This window comes from Impatiens glandulifera, chromosome 4 (assembly GCF_907164915.1).
Source record: "Impatiens glandulifera chromosome 4, dImpGla2.1, whole genome shotgun sequence".
NCBI classification, from domain to species: Eukaryota; Viridiplantae; Streptophyta; class Magnoliopsida; order Ericales; family Balsaminaceae; genus Impatiens; species Impatiens glandulifera.
The window spans coordinates 25,089,438-25,098,251 of record NC_061865.1 but is presented as its reverse complement, the minus strand read 5'-3'; the positions used below and the strand labels follow the sequence as shown (position 1 = coordinate 25,098,251).

At 30.1% G+C, this 8,814-nt stretch overlaps 2 long non-coding RNA genes across 2 annotated transcripts; both read left to right on the top strand.

Annotated features, from left to right (window-relative positions):
- Positions 1–263: 263 nt before the first annotated feature.
- On the top strand, positions 264–1,424 carry LOC124937014. Its single transcript, XR_007099205.1, has 3 exons — positions 264–494; positions 598–692; positions 1,385–1,424. It is a non-coding gene; the product is annotated as an uncharacterized LOC124937014 (long non-coding RNA).
- LOC124937015 lies at positions 1,422–1,708 on the top strand. The gene is made up of 2 exons (XR_007099206.1): positions 1,422–1,487; positions 1,570–1,708. It is a non-coding gene; the product is annotated as an uncharacterized LOC124937015 (long non-coding RNA).
- The last annotated feature ends 7,106 nt before the right edge of the window (positions 1,709–8,814 follow it).

Sequence of the window (8,814 nt, the reverse complement as noted above, 5' to 3'; positions counted from 1 at the left end):
ATAAATCAAATTTTCTTCATTTCTATCTAACAAAAATAAAATGGAAGATCTCTCTACTTCTTCTTCTTCTTCCCTCACGTTCTTCTATGATGAGCAACTTAGTTATGCCGATATACTTCCTCCTAATGATATATATGATACGGATATGCTTTCACGATAATGGTGTTGGTTGAGGCATACTAAAGTTAAAAAGCTAAACAGATTTGGTGGCATTGCTCCAATGTAGCCGTTACAGTCTTGGAATCATTGCATCTTCAAGAGGGGCAGTTTCTGGGCGTCTATCTCTTCAGGCATTCATTCCATTACTACGAACTTAGATACTCATAATTGTTCAACTGAATGTTTTACTATCTTTCTGCAACTAGGAGCTAAATCAAGAGGTTGTGGAATGTGCTGCATGTGGATCATCAGGTTATGCTATTACAGGAGACTTGGCTTTGTTAGAGAAATTGGTTGCAAAAACCGATGCTCGATACATCATTGTGGTGGAGAAGGTAAGTAAACAAACATATTGATTCCATATTTCATTTATGTACTCAAAATGGTTTGTTATATATATATATATACTAATTCCTGCCAGTTCAATGGAATCCTTAGCACGCCATATTCCAGAGGCTAGTTGAAGACTGTGTTTTTAATCAGATACCAAGCATCCTCATCACAGGCAAAGGCTACCCAGACATTGCTACAAGGTAATAGTAATAATATCCAATGGATTGTATTTCATACTTATTATGCTGATTAAAGAGAAATATTATATATTTCAGTTGAGTTCAAATTAGCTGAATTTGTATGCTGTTAGTTCTTCTATATGCAATTTGATCATTGAATAATACTTTATTCAGCTTGCACTAACACATTGATGATTAAGGGACATAAAATAACAGTGCGATTCAAGACAAAATATTACAGGCAAAAATGAGACAGAAGTGATAAGTTAATGAACAAAAATGAGATTAATTTGCTTCAAAATGAAATAAGTTAATGGTAAATGATTTGATTTTTTCCTTTATATGAATGTAAATTTGCATAATTTGATATCGTTTGGGGGGCACATAGGTTCATTTTTTCTTCATTAAATTCTTTTATCAATTGGGCTGTGTTCATTCCTGCTTGAAGGAAATGATTTTAGAAGGGCTTGAGCGAAAGTGAAGATATGGTTGATTTATTATGACTTGTGTATTTTCTTTTTAACTTGGTATTTGTGGATGTAATAACATTGAGTTATTTAGATAATTGTTCTATTAAAATCTATAGAATGGGCTACTCCGAGTAAAAGTTTTGTTGACCAAATTTAACTAAATATATTTTATGTCATTATTTTATGTATTTTCTACCGTTTTATAAGTTTGTGTAAATTTATAGTTTTTATTGTCAAATATAGATTCTTCCTGCACCGTTTGAGCAGTGCTTATCCAGTGTTCATTCCTCTCAAACCACGGGACCTTCAAATAGCGAAAAGCTTGTTGTCCTTGGGGATTTTACAGGTTTAAAATTGAAGGCCAAATTTTAGTTTGTCGGGCTTAATATAAACAGGTTATTGATGAGAAGTTAGTTAACTAATTGTAGGAGAAGTATAGAGAAGAAGTTGAAATGATGGTTGAGAGGGGTCAAAGAGCAGAGATTGAAGCTCTCTATTTCCATGGATTTGATTTCTTGGGTAAGTACTTGGCAAAGAAAATTGTTCAAGCAAGCTACATATGATATAGCATTTACGAAAGATCTAGATCTTTTTATTTGATTGCCTTTTATTAAAGGCTTGTTTTGGGTTGTTAATTTGCATAGTTAACCCATTAGGATAACTCAAATTGTTAAAGTAGGTGCTTAAAATGTTATAGATTTAATTGACTAATGGATTCAATTTTCACTTTAAATATTGTGGAGGGGATATTTTTAAAATTAAAAAAATGAAATAATAATATAAATGGAATATGTTTAAAATAAAATTATTAATTACCTCAATTGACATATATTTAGAGAAGTTTGATTTCTATTAAAAATCCTTTATATTCCAGTATGAATTAGGGTGGGGAAGAGGTTTGATTTAGTCGGTTTATTTTTCAAAAAATTCATTCCAACAATTAGTGTTGGTTTTTTAAATTTTTTATCCGTTTGTTGACGATTATAAGATTGGTTTAGTTGGTTTATCAGATTTTGAATGTCGATTTTGATAGTCGAAGAATTAACAAATATATATATATATATATAATATAATAAACTAACAAATGGAAAAAATTAATTTATAAATATTTTTGTAATTAAAATTCTTATAAATTATGTAATAAAACCACGATTTAATTTAAAGAAAATTTGTTAAAATATTAATAATTCAATAAGTTTAAAAAAAATTAAATATATGCTTGTTAAAATTCACACCCTTAACACACAAAAAAAGATCATTTTTATCGTTACTATTATGGTAGAAAGAGATATAATAAAAAAAATTATTTTCAAATATGAATATAAATTGTCCGTTGGTCAATTAATTTGTCGGTCTTTTATTATCTAATTATCAACTAAACTAGTTAAGGTTCGTTACAGAAAATTATGATCGAGTCAAAACTTATGAGGACGATTACTTACCCCTAATATGAAGGGTCTATATAGTATTGATATGGTATAAACTATAAAATATAAAATATACAAAGTTTTTTTTTGGATAAATAATTAATTCTTATTCAAACAAGTAGTTACATATAAAATATTAATTTGTAAACAATAAAAAAAATTGAAGGCTAAATAGTATAACAAATTTATAAAAATTAAAATTTCAATAGAAAAGATTCAAACATGTCTTGAATTTTATATAAGATCTTGTTTTAGTTTAATAACTAAGTAAAACAATCTGAGCAAACCAATCATACAGAGATATATTATTTTTTCAATTGACGATTATTAGGCATCAAACGTTCTAAGAGTATTATTCTTATTATAAAAATTAAAATATCATACTTAACCAAAATATTACATCAAATTATATTTGAATAATGAACAAAAAAAAAATATAAAGAAAATATTTTTTATCTAACCACGAACAAAATAAATTGTCATTTATCCCCTCTTCAAGCCTAACGACAATAAGAGGTGGATATTAACCCTAAGGTTTTGGGTTCAAGTCCGTGTGCTACATACTTAATCCATTTCACATTTTTTTTTCAAAAAAAAAATAAAAAAACTTGTCTCTCTCTTTATGTTTATATAAAATATAAGAATATAATATAAAGATAAAAAAATAAGTATTCTTTAATTATTTCAATTAAAGTGATAATATTAAATTTTATTTTATTTAACTTTTATTTATCATTATTATTTTCATTTTTTTAATAATATATTATCATTATTTAATGAGAATTTTATATTTTATATTATCTTTTAAAATATTAATTGATTATATACAAATAAATGTATACTTTTATCTAACTATGTTATTATTTTATTTTGTTATTAAATTGTATTATTAATACAGTTAAATTAATAAAAAAATATATAATACTTACAATTCCACTTTAACAGAAACTAATTAAATAATATTTAAATTTAAATCGCAACTAATTAATAATTATACATATAACCAAATTAAAAAAATATTTTATAGCTCTTAACATAATTTTGGTCATTAATTTTAAACTATTTAAAGCATAGTTTTGAAACCCGATATGGCTCGGCCCGTCGGTCAAACCGGCAAACCCGATTAACCGTCCTCAAATCAGATGGGTTGATGAAAAAAAATCAGAAATGCAATTAACCCAGTTAAACTCGTTCAATTCGCCGGTTGGACCGGAAATCTGGCAGCCCGTATTAACCTAGCGTGTTTATCCTATTTTTTTTTTTATAAAAAATCATTTATTTTCTTTCTCACTTATCACTCTCGGTTATCCTCTTCCCGTTTTTTGGTTCCCATTGGATTTACCTATTTATAGATTCATGTGGGTAGATTACAAATTTTTAGTTCTAGACACTGAGAATGACAAACTGTTGTATTCACCTTAAGCTCCTCCTCCTATTTGAACTATCTAATTATGTTTTTACCCGACTAATAAAACAATTTAAGGTGACATTGTAAGTAGAGTGGTCAAAAGGGCCAATCCATGGTGGGGCGGGCCTACCCACCAAAACCCATCGTTTGACGGGTCGACGATGAGCCGGCCACGATCCTGGCGATCTAAAAATTCCCAACCCAACCTAAGGTGGATTGCGAGTTAGGCAGGCCAGCCCGCGGGTTGTCTCACTACAAATAAAAATAAATAAAAATCATTAATGGTTCTAGAAAATAAGAGTTCAAGAACATGATCAAATAGTCATAATACACACCAAACAAGAGTCTTGATCAAGAATCATTTGTCATACGTCGCGAAACTTCAATTTGTTGCAAATTTTAACATGACGCCACAATGTAGAAGTCCCGTAATGTTTACCCCCACATTTATACTGTTTTTTGCATCCATTACATTCAACTTTTTCAATATTATCAATACCCTTCATTTTCTTAAAATACATCCTAATATCATAATATTCCTTAGACTTTTTAGATGACCCTTCATCATGCTTAACACTTTTAAATTCATCAACATCCAAATTAATATCTTAATTTTGAGAGGAGTCCATTTTGAAAATGAATCTATTATTTAACCGAATATTAAGTTTCAGACTTTTAGTGTGAAACTTCTGGAACGGGAACCAAGTTTGAATCCACAAACCCTTGAAGGCGAGAACGAATAGAAGAAAGGCGGAACAAATAGAAGTAGCCGACTGCTGCAGTGCTGCCTGGGAGAGAAAAAAACTAGGGTTATGTGGTATATGCATATAAGGCTATAAATCATATTAGATTTTTTTGTCAACCTACGGGCCAACCCAAGCCCGACCCGCCTAGGCCCGCGACCCGAGTGGGATTGCCCGTGTATGACCACGTCCAAATGGGTTGATAATATTTCAACCCAATCCATCTAAATTATTTGGCGGGGCGGGCCAACCCAATAGGCCTAACCCAAATTGATGACTCTAATTGTAAGTCATAACTTAAATTTAGTTTCTTCTCCAGATAAGCATAGTTATCTAAAAATCGGAGGTTATAGTTTGATTTGAAACATTGTCCTCGCATAATCCATTTAAGTTTCTTTTATTTCAACTTCTTTTATATTATTGTCATTATATTTTGTCAAAATTTGGCTTATTTTTGAGGTTCATACTTCATATAGTTTTTTTGGGAAAATGACATAATGTCATTTAATTAAAAAGCCCCAATAAAGGGAAAAAAATATACATGAGTTCATGAATTAGAGAAAAAAACAATTGCTCTAATTTTAAAAAACCAGAATTACAAACTAAATGAATAAACACAAACAAAACATTCAAACAAATGAATTACAATTTTTCAAACAAACAATAATAAGTTTATAATTTCACTTTGAAGTTTCTAGATCGAGTGACTTCACCATAATTAATGCCCCAATTTTGACATAAACACCAATTTTACTCGCTTTTGGGAATTCATCTCCAACTACGAACAAAGGAATTTTCATCAAACTTAATGCTCTTCCAAACGTCATCAACACCATATCTCACCCTCGTGAAGACTCTTGAGTTTCTTTCCATCCAAACATGGTAAACAATAGAAGTAAAACCACATTTAAATATATTTGAATGAAATAGATTACCTTTAGCTTTCAAAATGGCCACCTCCTTGATATCAATCCAATCCGAGGGGACAAAAGCTAACTCCATAGCTTTTATAAACAACCTCCATAACTCGAATGTAAACGGACATCCGCCAAATAAATTATCCATCGTCTCTTCATTTTCATCACAAAGTAGGCATTTAGAGTCCGAAATATCCATAAAATGCTTAAGACGATTCCTAGTTGAAAGTCTCTTTCTAAACAACAACCACAACACAAATTGATGTCTCAGAATGATTTTGGAGGACCATACAACACGAGACCAGCCCACATCGTTTTCCCTCTCGCGAATAGACTCCCAAGCTAGGTTAGAATTAAACTTTCCATCTCTTTCCACTTTCCAAACTCGTGAGTCGATAGTGTCATTAAAGTGCATCATTTGTATGAAGTTGAGAATCCTTACACATTCTGGAATATGCCTCAGAAGTGCATTCCATTCTCCATCCCAAATTTCACGAACCGAGGAATTAAGACATCCCTTCGTATACGCACCCCACCAAATTCCGCCTTAAGAACTATATGAGGTTCATACTTCATATAGTTAATGACAGTAGTTTGATATTATTTTGAGGTTCATAATTCATATAGTGATTATTAGGTCTATGGATTATCGTTTTATGTGTAGTTTGATTATGGATTCTATTGGAGAAACACCAAGATGCAACACCAAATTCTTCAAGTGTACAATACAATCTCAAAATTCTGTAAGAGGATAATTTGATCATGCATGGCTCATTGTAGAGAGGACTATGTAAATAAAAAGAATAAAAAGAGACTCATTTGTCTCTATTACAAATCATTAATAAAGGGTAGAGGTATTCATCGGTTTAAACAATATTTCGCAGGTGTCAAAGGGGAGATTGTCGTTTGTACTAAAGTGTACAAGTGATATATGAAATGCAAAATTTTTTAGAAGTTAAAAAGAAAAGAATTATACACGAAACAAGTGAGCACCAGAGACAAAATTTGAGAGATTAAGAGAATGAAATGTATATGCTAGTTGGAGTAGAAAATATTGACCTTATAAATAATATTTTGAATTTTGATCTCTATTTTGACTATTATTGTATAAACAATTTAATAAATTTATACTATTTTTGTATTATTTTATTATTATATAAAACTCACTATTTGAACCCCGTTGATCCACTGTTAAACCAATAACTTAGTGACCCAGTCCTTTCACCTGGTTAATGATTTAGTCAGGTTTTAAAACTATGATCGAAAGGTTATTAATAAAATAATCGATTTAAATTTGTATTATTATTTTGGGGTGATCAGCTGTCCCATAGACTGTTCCTCTTCTTTCCCATTTGAGAAAATTAGTTTAAAAAATATAATTTTATAGTTTAAAAAATATTTATCTTTATTATATTTTTCCAATCCATGGAATAATTGATCCCTCCCATTATTTTAATCCATGATATCAACTTTGACAACAATTTATTGTTCATGATTTCATATCTAATTTGTTATCTATCAATAAAATGTTAAATTAATTATTTAAAATATAGCTGAAGCCTGCCCGAGACCGAAGCTCGATGGCCCAAAACAAGCATGCAAGAAGGATTATGGGTCAAATTAAATAAAAAACGAAGAAGCGGAGGACTGAATTGAGAAGAAGAAATAATGGGGGCCGAAGAAAGAAAGAGGACATGAAAACACAAGACACAAAACAAAACGAAGCTAAATTTCTCTTTTCTTCGCCATTTTCGCGAACAGAAGTTTAGGATTAGAACGAGTTATTAAGCCGCATAATTAATAAAAGATCGGGCGCACCCCTATTCAGCTACTATAGTCCATTATCAAGCTCTCCCTTAGATGAAAATCTGAGTATCAGATGAAAATCGAGCGATACTCGATGGGTATTAAGTACTTGTCCCCGAGTCGGATCTTAGAAATTACTACTTGTCTCCGATCCAAAGGATATTCAAAACACAATTACAACTAATTAAGATTTTATACATTCACAAAACTATTTTTATATTTAAACTAGAAATGATGTGAGCCGCCACAAGACAACAATAATTAAAGGAGGAACTAGGAAGATCCCTGTGCGATGCACACAGATAATAATATATTGTTATAACGTCACGCGTTCATCAAATTTGGTATTGAAATTAAAATATAAAGTATTATTAGCTTAGTTGGTTAAAGAGTATTATTTATTTTATTAGGTTGTTAGTTCAAAACATACCTATAGCATTTTTTATTTTATTTTTAACCGTTTTAAGTTTATGGCGGGTCAATCCAGAATCCGACCCAAATATCTATTTACTCTCACATATATATCCAAATTAACCACAGCTCTCGACCCGGCAATCTGGACACTTTCAAAATTAAGCATTATTTTATATATATAAATTAGTTAGTTAATGTCCCGCGTTCATCAAATTTAGTGTTGAATTTAAAATATAAAATATTATTAGTCTGGCTGGTTAAAGAGTTGAACTTGTTTGGTTAGGTTGCGATTTCGAAACATACCTATAGAATTTTTAATTTTTTTTTAACCGTTTTAAGTTTTTGGGTGGGTCAACTCAGAATCCGACCCAAATATCTATTTACTCTCAAATATATATCCAAATTAACCACAGCTCTCGACCTGACAATCTAGACACTTTCAAAATTAAGCATCATTATATATATATTATTAGTTAAAAATGTCTCGCGTTCATCAAATTTAGTGTTGAATTTAAAATATAGATTGTTATTAGCCTAGTTGGTTAAAGAGTTGAACTTGTTTTGTTAGGTTGCGATTCGAAACATACCTATATCATTTTTAATTTCATTTTTAACCGTTTTAAGTTTATGGGAGGGTAAACTTAGAATCCGACCCAAATATCCATATACTCACATATATATCCAAATTAACCACAACTCTAGACCCGACAATCTGGACACTTTAAAAATTAAGCATCATTATATATATATATATATATATATATATATATATATATATATATATAGATTAGTTAGTTAAAAATATATCGCGTTCATCAAATTTAGTGTTGAATTTAAAGCATAACGTGTCATTAGCCTAATTGTTTAAAGAGTTGTACTTGGATTGTTAAGTTGCGAGTTCGAAATATACTTATAGCATTTTTAATTTTATTTTTAACCGTTTTAAGTTTATGAGCGG